The sequence below is a fragment of the Notolepis coatsorum genome (assembly GCF_963971535.1).
Source record: "Notolepis coatsorum genome assembly, chromosome: 6".
Taxonomy (NCBI): Eukaryota; Metazoa; Chordata; class Actinopteri; order Aulopiformes; family Paralepididae; genus Notolepis; species Notolepis coatsorum.
In genome coordinates, this window is record NC_140170.1 from 90,630,247 (window position 1) to 90,644,641 (window position 14,395).

A 14,395-nucleotide genomic window follows, 5' to 3' on the forward strand; every position below is an offset into this window, starting at 1 on the left:
TTATGTGGTTAATATTGTGATATTATTCAGGGTACTCCAATATTCTGTCTTTAATATTATGATATTATTCAGGGTATACTCCAGTATTCTGCCTTTAATATTGTGATATTATTCAGGATAATCCAGTATGCTGTGGTTAATATTGTGATATTATTCAGGGTACTCCAGTATTCTGCCTTTAATATTGTGATATTATTCAGGGTGCTCCAGTATTCTGTCTTTAATATTGTGATATTATTCAGGTTACTCCAGTATTGTGAATATTGTGATATTATTCAGGGTACTCCAGTATTCTGCCTTTAATATTGTGATATTATTCAGGATAATCCAGTATGCTGTGGTTAATATTGTGATATTATTCAGGATACACCATTCTGTTTTTAATATTGTCATATTATTCAGGATACTACAGTATTCTGTCTTTAATATTGTGATATTATTCATGCTGTGATGTGAATGCCGTCCATGTTAGTTTACCTTCAATGGAGAAGTGCATTAAATAATTTTAATGCAAAAAAGTGTCCTCTGTTCTTTCATTTCAGCATGGTCTATCAAAGAACACATTCCATTGTGGGCAGAGTGTATGCTTGGTTTCATTCCAGCCTTGCCTAAACACCAGCTGATGATTTCACTAATTGGCTCACCTCTTCAACTAACTCACCTGGTGCAATGTATAGTTAAAATGAAAACTTGGCCAATGATGGAATGAGTTTGAGACCCCTGGTCTATCCCTTTCCAAAAAAAAAAAATTACTTTTACTTTTTAGTACTTAAGTACATTTAAAAGTAGGACTTTTTTACTTTTACTCAAGTGTGTTTTTAGCCAGATACTTTGACTTTTACTTGAGTCAGATTTTGAGACAGTACCCATACTTTCACTTAAGTATAATTTCTGGGTACTTTTTACACCCCTGCCATTTTGTGGAGGGCATCTATAGCTGCCGATCAGCGTTGGAATTTTTCCGAACTACACTTCCTGGCAGATTCTGTGGGGGTTCAAAGTTCAGCGGTCTGAATGAATTATATCAATAACTGTTATTATTCGGGATAATAAGCCACAAAAGGTAACATTTTTTACAAATATTGAAACTCAGTTATTTTCTCCTCCCTATTGTTAGCATGTAGCAACAATTAGATCTGAAATTAGTTTCAAAATGGTTGCACTGTGGTGAAAATAAAAAAGTACAGTAAATTACAGTAGATATCATTATCTGTTCTTATGCATGCCTGGTGATACTAAATCCAAATTGAACTCGGGCATTTGAAAGATAATATATGTATATATATAAATGTGCGAATTGGCTATAATAAGGTAATTTATAAGCCTCCTATTCTATATTCTATATTCTATAATAATATTTCAAATTGCATTGGTCCAGATGAGAATTTAGTACTGTATCTACAGAACCGTCTGTTTAATCATCTTCCCTTTATTAATTTCCTTAGATTTCTTTTACACATGATCTCAAGAAGGTACTGAACGAGATCAGTGGCAGTTCTTTATGTTTGGTCATTATTAGCATGGTGTTATTCACTGTGATGCAAAGAAAAATCATAATTCATATTCTCCTTTGTTTCATCACAATTTAAGCAAGCCTAGTAATAGACACAATATTTCTGACACTGTGAATACATTCCCTGAGGTCCATAGATGTACCTAGATACCAAGAATATGCAAATGAACCTTGTAGAAGTGGAGCAATATGCCATTTACCTAGGTATATATTTTAGGCGGATTTTCACCACGGGTGGACTACATTCATACCTCATTTGCATTTACACCTTATCTTAAAGTTTTGTACCTCATTGTCTGCATTTTTACTCATTGTACTTAGATTGTACTTAGGTTGTACTTTAGATTGTATATTGTATATTGTATTGTATATTGTATATTCCTCTTTTACTTACTTTTTACTTACTTTTTTACTGTATGAAGCACACTCCAGGCCCGGCGCCATGGGCGGGCATTAGGGGGCCGGGCCCGCCCACTGAGTCAGCTGTGCCCACCCTGGTAAAAAAAAAAAAAATTATTTATTTTTTTAATCAAAGTCGACTATCCAAATCCTTAGTCGGGGACAGCCCTAGTGGGCACTGATGTCAACAACAACACTACTGAAGCTAGCGCGGCACTCTGTGAGAATTCGTTTTCTACCCTCAAGAACGTCTTTACAGAACATCGCCTTAGTATGCTTCATCGACGCAAGGCCAATTTAATTCAGTTGGCATTTGAGAAGGACTTAACAAAAAAGTTCAGGAATGAGTGGAGGGGCAGTGTTTTAAGAAGATTTCACTCTGTCCCCAAACGCTGCTTGCCGCTCTACTAATGATGGTGAGTAGCCTGTGGAGGAATTTTGTTTGCTTTTTTATGCACCTTATTTGTGTCAGTTCAGTTTGTCAGTGAACTCACAAGTGTTGAATAAATGGAGACTTTTCAAAGATATAGAATAGAATAGAATAGAATAGAAATGTATTATCCTGAGGGAAATTTTACACTGCAAATCACTCAACATTAAACATTTAGACAGAACAAGTCACGAATAAGAATAACAAAACAAATGGCCTAAGAATAGAATAAAATGAAATAGAATAAAAGATACAGTAAATAAATACAGTAAAAAAATACTGAAGTCTATACAGTAGGTGTAATATTGCACAGTGCTGTTTAAAAAGTAAGAGTCCAGGGCGGTCAGGTGGCGTAGCGGAGATTGCGCTCGTCACCAATGCAGGAGACGCTGGGTTAGAGCCCAGCTCTCTGCGTTGCCACCAGCTTGGCTGGTCGTTCATACTAATACAATTGGCAGTATTAGTGGTTGTCGGCGCACGTCTCGGAGGAAGCGTGCGATTGACTCGGGACACCCTTGTACCGACTCGTAGGAGAACATGCATACAGCAGCCAGGTAGGGGAGGGGGGGGGGGGGGGGAATTGGCACAACGACTAATTGGGACGGGGAGAAAATCAGAGAGAAAAAAAAAAAAGTAAGAGTCCAGGAAGATGGTAACTGTCACTCTGTGCTCAGTGATGCAGTGAGGCACAGTGATGCATTGTATAGTCTGACCACCAGTCCTGACCATCTTATCCAGCCTGTTTGTGTCCCCTGCTCTCAGTCCGCTGCCCCAGCAGGTCTGTTATATATATCCGTTCAGTCTGTTTTTGTATAAGTGAATGTTCTTAAGATAGAGAGAAATTAGATTTTTCAATTGCCTCTCTGCTGTTTAGTTCAGCACCGTGGGCAGCGCCAAGCAAGCCACAGCGCCGTTGTCCCAGCTGAAACGTATAAAAGGGAACCTGTGTTGAAAAACCATTGTGCCCCCCCGAGAAAATGTTATGCCCCCCCACTAATTTGTTTCTGCAGCCTGGTCTGACACTCTCAGGGGCTCATACCTCATACAGAACCAAGCATTTCACCGTAAAGTACATGTATTTTATATGTGACAAATAATAAACAAACTTGAAAGATATACCAAGAAGAGGGTGTCTTGTGTTTGTACTTTTTTCTTATATTATATTGTATTTGTAGCCTATCTATACTTTAAGTGTATCTATAGTGTATATAGATACTGGACTGTATAGGACTGTGAAGCTATGTATCCCCCACACTGTACCCCCCCCCCCCCCATTTAGCTTGCAAGCTAGCCTAGCTTAGCACAAATTAATGGAAGCGGATATGGACCACTAACCTAGCTTAGAACTCCAGGACAGGTGTTTTTGGCTAGGTCCGAATCGGCTTCCATTAGTTTATGCTAAGCTAGGCTAGCTTGCAGCTGGATGGGTTTCTACTGAACGCACAGAGGAAATTGGTATCCATCTTCTTGTCTGACTCTGGAGAACACGATATGCACATTCCCATAATGTTAGTAGGTTCCTTTAACAGAGAACTTGACACTTAACTGTAAAACCTGCAACATGAGACAAAAACAAAACAATTTTGACACAATTGACCATATTCACACGGCAGCCACAGGGTGGAAATAAATCCCAACCTGAGCACATGACGTAAGAGAAAAATGGCCACCGTGTGAACATGGTCCATGCAGGTTGCTGCTCTTGCCTTATCGCTATAATCAGCAGAGGCCGGGGGGTTGATTCAGTAACTCTGCTCTACATTCACTCCATTTACCTAGACTTGCTCCACCCTAAAAAAAAGTATTCACAGGGCAGACACAAGCATTTTCTTGCCATTACATCTACCTTTAATCTATTAAAATACCCTAAATTCAGATGATCTATTAGTCAAGTCAAGTCAAGTTATTTTTATAGCACATTTACAAATGACTATCAACCAAAGTGCTTCACAGGTAGGACATGATACAAACACATACTGTACAATGCAGAACAAGTAAAAATACACTAAAATGACAGAAAAGGGTATTGTACATTTAAGAACACAAGAGCAAAGTGCAATATAAAAGAGACAAGAAATTAAATAAAAAGTCCAGAGTAACAGCAAACGTAGTGTACAATGGCAGGCTAACTCTGGTCAAAGGCCAGGGAAAAGTGGTGTGTTTTAAGCAGTGATTTAAAAGCCTCTAGGTTCTGGGCAAATCTTATGTGGGGGAGGCTGTTCCAGAGCCGGGGGGCAGCAGCAGCGAAGGCTCTGTCTTCCCTGGTTTCTAGCCTGGTCCTGGGCACCTCCAGCAGTATGGTCAGCGGACCTTAGGGCTCTGGTGGTGCAGGAGCTCAGGTACAGTGGATCCAGCCCATGTAGTGCTTTAAAAACAGTCAGCAATCATTTAAAATCGATGCGGAAACGGACGGGGAGCCAGTGGAGTGAAGCCAGGACTGGTGTAATGTGGTCACATTTCAGAATTCATACATGTTATTCCTCTGGTCTAAGACACTACAGAAATATTAGTGAAAATTAGCAACTCTCCAAATCCAAAGATGGAGTGCTAAAACTCAAACTTGTGATACATCTAGTATAAAGTCTGAAGCTGCTCCATTGACAATGAATTGAGAAAGATTGAATAGATGACGCTGAGAGTTCATGTGTACATATTCTGTTCCAGAAAGGATAACACTACAATAGAATGAATGAATATACATTCTAAAGTATAAACTTTATACTTGATGACATCACAAGTTAAATGTTTCCTTCTCTGGTTTCTGACTTTGGGAGAGAGTAGCTCATGTTCACAAATATTTATTGGATTTTCATCAGAATGCTTTATTTGAGGGGTGGTCCCCTTTAATTACAACAAGAATATGACTTACTACTACACACTACGCACATGTACTCTGGATGACCTCATGAGACTGTATGGAGAGTAGCAAACAGACACTGAACTACCAGTATCATGATACTGTAGCTCCTGCAGGGATTGTAACACTACACCACACCTGTCACACACCACCCGTGATTTCTAGTACACTCACTTACAACTACAAGTACAAAATACGTATTTTTTTTCCTTCTACCTTATACACCACAGCAGATTCTAGTGGACATCACATATTCCTCGGGACCGGGCGCAGGACCCCGGATGGGGTTTTCTCCTGGTGTAGACCTCGGTGCAGACTACGGCGCAGGCCACGGCGCAGGCCACGGCGCAGGCCACGGCGAAGACCAGGGCGTAGGACCGGACCAGACGAGGAAGCAGACCTGGACGTAGAGGCAGGACCAGACGAGGAAGCAGACCCGGACGTAGAGGCGGGGCCAGACGAGGAAGCAGACCCGGACGTAGAGGCGGGACCAGACGACGAAGCAGACCCGGACGTAGAGGCGGGACCAGACGAGGAAGCAGACCCGGACGTAGAGGCGGGACCAGACGAGGAAGCAGACCCGGACATAGAGACGGGACCAGACAAGGAAGCAGACCCGGGTGTAGAAGCCGGACCGGGCATAGCGGCTGGGCCAGGCGTGTGAGCTGGACCGGGCGTGGAGGCCGGGCCGGGCGTAGAAGCCGGATTGGGCGTAGCGGCTTATAACGTTTTTAATTTTTTTTATTTTTTTATATATAAATACCCTCAAACTAAATCCTCAATTTGAATAAAGTGATTAATCTGATTAAATGAGTCTCTTTTTTATTAAATCAACTTTCTTTAATGAATATAATATAATATAATATTTTTTAATACTATAATATTAGTATAGCCTACTCTTTATCTGCAACTGTGAAGAAAAACTCCATTGGTTTAAACAGAATGAATAGACACATAAAGAAAAAAAAATTAAATAAATAAATAAAAATAAAAATAATAAAACATTTAAAATTCAAATTTTGATTTAGAATTCGAATGCCAACATAACGGACGAACGTTCGAACATTCGGGCTCAGCCTTATAGCACAGTCAAAGTAAATTATTCAAATCAAATTAATTCATTGAAGCGTCTAAGATGACGGAAACATCCATCCCTACCAAGCTAACCTGAACCAAGCTAACCTGAACCAAGCTAACCTGAACCAAGATAAACGTACCTGAAATAGGTGCTGCAGCCACACAGGATGACCTTGTGGGCGTTAAACTCAGTGCTGTTGACTTTAATAACCACATCACAGAACCTTCCCTCCAGACGCAGGCATTAACACATTGTGCGCCATAAACGGCGTAAATCGGTATTGCCCGCCATGCGTTGAACGCCAACAACGGCGTATCACGTGTTTGGGATCAATATTTAATTTTTTCGCCATGGCATTCATAATTCATACAGCCTCCCTCCGGACTGCAGCGGCACCCTGTTCTGATATTGCAACGCCTCAATACCGCCGCCTGGTGGATGGTCGGGCGAGTTACACTCCCGCCAGAGATATATTGTGGCGTGGATCAATATACACACTTGAGTGTATTTGGATCCCTTTCGAAACGCAATAATCGATATGATTTCGGCGTTTATTGCGTCATACAAACCGGAAATGGATCTAGCAGATCGACGTCAAATAATTGGGATCTTTTACCTCCAGTCTTATCGGCGAGTGGTAAGAGGACACTAACGTTATTTTCAGCCCAATTGTTTATTCATTTCACTGCAAACCATCTGATCAATATATCAACCCATACTAAATAAAGCCGTTACTGACGATCAAGGAATTATAAACGACCCCCCCCCCTTTCCTTCATGCATGATGAAGCATAATGTATACCGATCATATACATTTTAATTTTTTATATAGCGTGTATAGGAAAGAAACGCCAATCGATAATCTATCATATGCTTCAGGGCCTATAACTAGCGTTTTTGGAATTACAGCAGAAAAGCTTAAAACATACTTATATTCTCGCCGGTATTAACACAACAATGTATAAATGAAAAAATATAACGTTCCCACATCCGGAATGATAGATACCCGATGTTGAATGGGCCATAGTAATGCAGATATAGCTATAATATTTAAAGTTATAGCCCTGCAAAGAAGGTAAACATCTCCATAGGCTTACAGCGGTGGCAGAGAGGGCATAATGATGGGCACAATGCATGGTGCCCAATGTGTTAAGGATTGTACAGGACATGGCGCTTGTTTCTGTGGTAAATTCCCACAGACTTCCTACAATAATTTGAGGTTATTGTAGTACAATACAATGAGATTGATTATCTGGAAGGAGGAGGAAGGGATCATACTTGATAGAATTGTTGATCTCCTCATCTGACTTAGCAGATGAGGAATAAACGTGTACGCCAGACAAACCAGAACTGTAGTTCAACTCAACTGATTTATTTGAGCCAGGGCCAAGAGTGAATAGAAGGTTGCCTTTCACATACAAAAGATTATCAGAAAACATTAACAGGGCTGTCTGTTGTACAGAAATATCACAATCAGGTTTGCATCTCAAACCTCAATAATCAATAATGTACATAAAACAGTCACTCGTTAACATAATTTGAACATACATAGTTTACTGTAAGCCCTTTTTTGCATATAAGTAAGCCTGGTTTCTAAGCTAAGTTACATTCTAGTCTAATCAAACATACGGGTTCCATCCGGCTTACTTACATCAAAAAGCAGTAGTTTCTCTGGTCGGGAGGAGCGGTGGAGCCCTACAGACCCCCTGGGGTTGTGTCTGGTCTGAGAGCTCCCGAACTACCATTTAGGGCCCTCCTATATATTATAATTTCTAGCCAATAATAGAATTCAGTTCACTATTACAGTTGATCCAATCATGCGTCTCCTGTGGGCGATCTCCTGTGGGGGGTCTCCTGTGGGCGATGGCAGCCCCCACCTCCGGGTTTCTCTGTGTGTTGTCTCACGGGTGGGGGCTGGCCTGATGTCCTCTGGTGGGGGGGTGTGAATACGCTTTGACCCTTTGGGCCTTATTACCATACAGTACTAATCTGGCCACATAGTGGGGGTGGAGAATGGCTCTTCTGTCACCCCTGTTCCATCCATAATTAGCACTGAAATCCCACTCTGCTAGTTGGCAGAGTAGCTGTGATGACTTCTTTAACTATTCACACATATTATTTATGAAATTCAACTCAATATTTACCACATTTCCTTTTCCGTGTGGTGATTTTAAAATGGTATCAGAATATATTCAAGCTTACAGACAAGTAGCCGGACACAACAAGTGAGATATTTACTTGTCTTCTGAGATCTTCTGAGAGAATTGTTGAATAGATACACAAATATTCTAGAATGTTTGATTATGACATCATGTGACATCACAACGGAACATCATACTGTGACATCACAATGGAACATCATACTGTGACATCACAATGGAACATCATACTGTGACATCACAATGGAACATCATACTGTGACATCACAATGGAACATCATACTGTGACATCACAATGGAACATCATACTGTGACATCACAACGGAACATGTTTGAGGTCCATTTGAATAATATAAATAATATGTTGTTACGGTGGGTGGCGAGGGAAGGTGTGTAGAACCCAAATGCTGAACAGTTCTGAACCAGAGAGAGGAGGCAGAGTCGACGGCGAAAAGTATAATCGAAGACTTTACTTGAGCAGAAGTAAACAAAGGAACATGTTACACGGTACAACAAAAGCAAACTGTAAAACATGGAAACAAAACCTCAGCTGTGCTGGAAAACGGCACTAGGAAGCGGGAACGGACTCAAAGGGAAACAAGAGATAAAGGGCTATTCCGCGAACGGCAGGAATAGCAGGGATACGACAGGATACAGGGAAAACAGATCACAGCACGGAAAGGTACTGGAACAGGAAACAAACAGTGGCGCGACGCTGGTAAACAGGGGGCGGCACGTATATATACCGATGCTAATTAGAATAACAAGAAACAGCTGGTGCTGACAGGCTAGGACACAGAACACTAACACAAAGAATACAAGGGGACTAGACTAGAACCATATTACAGGGACAGAAATAATACAATGAATACAAGGACACTAGACTAATAGGCAGACATCTGAACATACTGGGGAGCACACAGGACCAATAACAAATACAAGGGAACACATTAATACAGACATCCAATAATCTCCAGACAAAGAATAGGCACTCCTGCAGTAGGAGTGCCGAAGGGGCGGCTCCCAGATGACCCATAAGACTGACCAGGGACAGGCAGGGCGAAGGGCGGAGACCCCGGAAAAAACTGGGGCCGAGGACACGGAAAACTGGAGCCGGGGGGCGGAGAAAATAACGCAGGAGGGGCACAGTAGCAGGGGGGCCGGGGAATAGGACCAGTGGGGAGCCCGGAGAAGGGCGCACGGGGCACAGGACCAGGGGCACTGGAGAGGGGTACAGAGGCCCGGAGAGGGGGGCTGGAGACAGGGACAGAGGCCCGGAGAGGGGGGCTGGAGATGGGGACACAGGACCGGTGAGGGGGGCTGGAGATGGGGACAGAGGCCCGGTGAAGGGGGCTGGAGATGGGGACAGAGGCCCGGTGAGGGGGGCTGGAGACGGGGACAGGGGCCCAGTGAGGGGGGCCGGAGACGGGGACAGAGGCCCGGTGAGGGGGGCTGGAGACGGGGACAGGGGCCCGGTGAGGGGGGCTGGAGACGGGGACAGAGGACCGGTGAGGGGGGCTGAAGACGGGAACCGAGGCCCGACGGCGGAGGCCGGACACGGGGACAGAGGCCCGGTGAGGGGGCCCGGAACAAAGGGGCGAGGGCGACAACTCCAGAGCAAGACCCCCCGGACAGGGGCCACTCCAGGTGCAGACCTCGGGATCGAACCAGGGGGCCCGGAGAAGAGGGGCGAAGGCGACAACCCCGGAGCAGGACCCCGGACGGGGGCCACCCCAGGTGCAGACCTCGGGATCGAACCAGGGGGCCCGGAGAAGAGGGGCGAAGGCGACAACCCCGGAGTAGGACCCCGGACGGGGCCGCTCCAGGCGCAGACCTCGGGACCGAACCAGGGGGCCCGGAGAAGAGGAGCGAAGGCGACGACCCCGGAGTAGGACCCCGGACGGGGGACACTCCAGGTGCAGATCTCGGGACCGGGCGCAGGACCCCGGACGGGGGTCCCTCCCGGCGTAGACCTCAGTGCAGACCTCGGCGTTGACCACGGCGTAGACCACGGCGCAGGGCTGGGCCAGACGAGGAGCCGGGACCAGACGAGGAGCCGGGACCAGACGAGGAGCCGGGACCAGACAAGGAGCCGGGACCAGACGAGGAGTCGGAACTGGACGAGGAGCCGGGACCGGACGAGGAGCCGGGACCAGACAAGGAGCCGGGACCAGACGAGGAGGAAGGGCCGGGCGCGGAGGCCGGGCCGGATGTTGAGACGGGACCAGGCGAGAAGCCGGAGGCAGGCGACTCCCCGAGGACAGGAGCAGGAGCACAACCCGGACTAGACGTCGGGGTCTCCCCGGGAGCCGGAGGGGGAACAGGGGCAGCTAGAGCTGCTCTAGCAGGGGCTAAACTGGCAGTGGAGACTGGGTTAGCTACCTGGGTAGTGCTAGCTGCAGGAGCTGTGCTAGCTGCTAGGGCTACACTAGCCGACGGGGCTAAGGCGCTAGCAGTAGGAACTCTAGCGTGCGGAACTGAGGGACTAGGCGTAGGAACCCTAGCAGACGGGACTGAAACGCTAGCAGCAGGAGCTCTAGCGGACAGGACTAAGAGGCTAGCAGCAGGGGCTCTAGCGGACGAGACTGAGGTGCTAGCAGCAGGGGCTCTAGCAGACGAGACTGAGGTGCTAGCAGCATGTCTAGACATAACCGTACGTTAATGGCACTCTTTCAGAATCTAGAGCCCTGAGCACTGGAGCTCCCCAGGGTGTATAGTAAGTTCCCCTGTGCTTTTTATCTTATATACGAACGAGTGCAGAAGCATCTCTGTGACAAAATGGCAACCAATGTAATCAAAAAAGTCAACCAACGAACAAGATTCTTGTACCAGATCTCCTCTCTGGTAAACAAGAATACCCTGAAGACTCTAGCAGGAGCACTCATTCAAGGGTACTAGGACTATGCTTGCACCTCATGGTACCTAAGCACCTCAAAGGCACTAAAAACAAGATTACAAACATCACAAAACAAAGTCAGTCTACTGCTTGACCGTACTCCTAAAACCCACCTCACCCCGTAAATGTAGATTGTTGCGACAATAACAATAACTGTTTTAAATGTTAAGAAGACTGAGGAGATGGTGTTTGACCCCAGAGGTGTTGAGGACCACATGTCTGTGGTCATCCACAAACAGTCCATCTCGCAGCAGGTCTCTTCATATAAATATCTTGGGATTTTTGTTGATAACTCATTAACCTGGAACACCCATGTAGATAGCCTGTGTTGCAGACTACAGACTACAACGACTTTTTTGATCATGGTGTAGATCAAAAATGTATGTTACTTTTTTACCAGTCTGTATTAGAGAGTCTCATAAGATATACGGTATTACAGCTTGGTTTGGTAATCTGTCTGTACAACTAAAGTCCAAACTGGTCCGTCTGATCCAGACTGCATGGAAGATCATAGGGGAAAAAGGTCATTCCCTGCAGTCTATTTTTTAACAGGCTACTCTAAAGCAAGCTAATAGAATTGTCTCGGACCACTCCCATGTTTTACATGCCGAGTATGAGCTACTGCCCTCTTGGAGGATGTTTAGAGTTCCACGCTCTAGACTAAACAGGTTTTAAAATTCCTTTATTCCGTTTTCAGTTCAACTTTTAAATAGCGCCAGATAAATGGCCGGCAATTATCGAATAATCAATATTTGGTTGTAATATTATGGATATTCGATAATCGATATTTGGTCATACTATGTGGTGTTGCCAGACATCCTCCTGTGCAGGTACTTTTGTGTATCTTTTATATTGTTTATCTTCTTTGTTTGGAGTCAGTTGCGTCATGTCTGTATGTATGTGTTTGTGGCTACAGTGTGGGTGTAAGCCCAAGACAAATTTCCTTCTATAGAAGGTGATTGTCTCATGATAGGTCAGTGGGTGCTGCTTCACATCTATAATAAGGTGCTTCTCTCATGATAGGTCAGTGGGTGCTACTTCACATCAAATTTTTCATCTACATTTCTGAACACGAGTTGAATTAAAATCAACGTGGCATAGGACACTGTAACACAGGCACACCACAGGGCTGTGTACTCAGCACCCTCCTGTACTCAACTCTTCATCTGCGACTGTGCTGCTATAGCACAGCTCCAATGTCATCAACTTTGCTGATGACAACCATCCTGGGGCACGATTATGGACAATGATGAGACGGCCTACAGAGAGGAGGTGAAGACACTAACCAGATGGTGCCAGGACAACAACCTCCCTCTCAACATCAGTAAAATCAAATAGATGATCGTGGTGTGGCCATCAGGCTTCTCAACAAAAACCTAAATATACCACTTTGCATATCTGCTTACCTGCTGTCTGCACCGTTTACATAGAAATACAACATCAACTATGACTGCTACTATTGAACCTGGACTGCTACATACCTAATGTGCAATGCTGTCGTATACACTCATCACCGTTACTTTTTCACACAAATCCACATTTTCATTTATGTATATAATATATTTGACTCCATGTTTACCTTTTTTTTTTTTTTTACCTTTATATAACTAGTGCTCAAATGCATCTAGTGCTCCTACTTCTGAGCTGAGCTGTTCTCTCGTCCAACACATTTCATTGTACCGTTGACCTTGTGTTAACATACATATGACCAATAAAATAAAAGCATCCATGTGGCAATGTCCATTGTCAGCCTGGTTGATTATTGTATTGTTGCACTTTCAGTAATAGATATAGAGCAGGGAGGGGCAACTGCGGCCCCAGGCCAATATACAAAAATAAAATAACATTAAAAGAAAATAATAATAATTAAAAAAATTATTGCATTCGACTAAGAGGTTGGCAGTCGACTACGGCTCCTTTCGATCGATTAGTCGACTATTCGACTAATAGGGGTCAGCCCTAGTGTGGACATATTCAACGCTGTTGAAAGTGCCGTGCAGCAATATGGGGGGTTTGATAAACTGTCCGCTGTTGTTACCGATGGAGCACCCGCAATGAAAGGAAAACACACAGGATTCGCCGGGCTTCTAAGGCAGAGTGGCGTTGAGTGTCCAATGCTGCACTGCATTATACATCAGATAAGTTCGCTAACATAATTTCCATCTATTGTGGGTCACTAATAATCAGGGGTGCAGTGGTCCTGCCACACGGTACCATGCCGTCCCAGCACTTTTCTGAGCAGAAGTACGCGCACGGATGTGCACGCGCACGCACACAAAAATGAAACGTTATTTCATCTGATGCAGATCGCATGCACAAACATTGAAGTTGACATTCCTTCTATTGTGTGCCAACAGGAGAGACCACAAGTGACTCATTAAAGACAGAACCATTATTGACCCACTGTGGGGGAGGGTGAATGTCATGCCAGTTTGATAAAGGGTCAATGGGAGGCATGTAGAATTGCACAAAAAGGAATTCATTATTCTGATGAGTATTGCACTTGGCTACTTGTTTACTTTTGTAGTGTTCAGATAACACTGAAATGCATGTTATGGATATGAAGCACTCAGGAATGTTTTGTTTAGTAGCAGGATACAAGTTTATACATTTAACAAAATCATTTATTATTGCACTTTTGATTTACTGTTGTAGTGAAATGCAGCAGGAATGCTGCTGTGTTTGCTGAGCAGTGGGCTTTAAGTTCATACATTTATTTATTTAATAGAAGCCTTAATTATAATTTGTCATTTTTGTATATATTTGGGTTACACAGCAATACTTTCAAATTCAGCTGTATTTATAAATTCATGAAGTTGAAATTAAGCATTACTAAATGCGTTTGAAATGGAATAAAAACAAGTTACAACAAATTATAATTGTTTATATGCCTTATTTATCACATCTGTGACTATTATGGGCTATTTGAGTGATGGGGTACTACTGGCGGGACTGCCGATAAACAATGCGGCCCCCCAGATTGAGTGAGGAAATGTAGTGGCTCTCACCATATACAAAGTTGCCCACCCCTGATATAGAGATATTCATCTACAGCTAACAGAA